Here is a 414-nt window from a genome sequence, read left to right on the forward strand (position 1 = left end):
GCTTACATTTTCTTGATCTCTCGCACAGTCTCTGCAAAATGATTTGATCCACCATCTGGCAAATCTGAAAAAGAGAAAGAAGTGAAAGAACAGAAATGTAGCTTTTTTATAACTAACATTATTTCCTCTAATATAAAAGATAGAAAAATATGTAGGTATGACTGGAAAATGACTGGCAAAGAACAAAAATAAAAAATTGTTATTGTCTATCAGATAGATTGAAGAAGACTTCTAAGGCAAAATTTCCCCTACAATCTAAACCTAACTAACTACTGCTACTAACATACTAAACTTAATCTCCCAAAGTCTGAAAAGAGAGTTTTCATAACATAGTCTAATAAATAATTATCTTACCATCTCGATCTACGGAAGTGAGTACAATATAATCAATACCCCAGGAAGCAATGGCAGTGG

At 32.4% G+C, this 414-nt stretch overlaps 1 long non-coding RNA gene across 1 annotated transcript; it reads right to left on the bottom strand.

The window, feature by feature from the left end:
• Positions 1-5: 5 nt before the first annotated feature.
• Positions 6-414, bottom strand: LOC108254379. The gene is made up of 2 exons (XR_001809902.1): positions 355-414; positions 6-64 (listed from the first exon to the last, which is right to left on the bottom strand). It is a non-coding gene; the product is annotated as an uncharacterized LOC108254379 (long non-coding RNA).

This window comes from Diaphorina citri, unplaced genomic scaffold (assembly GCF_000475195.1).
Source record: "Diaphorina citri unplaced genomic scaffold, Diaci psyllid genome assembly version 1.1 scaffold64033, whole genome shotgun sequence".
Lineage (NCBI taxonomy): Eukaryota > Metazoa > Arthropoda > Insecta > Hemiptera > Psyllidae > Diaphorina > Diaphorina citri.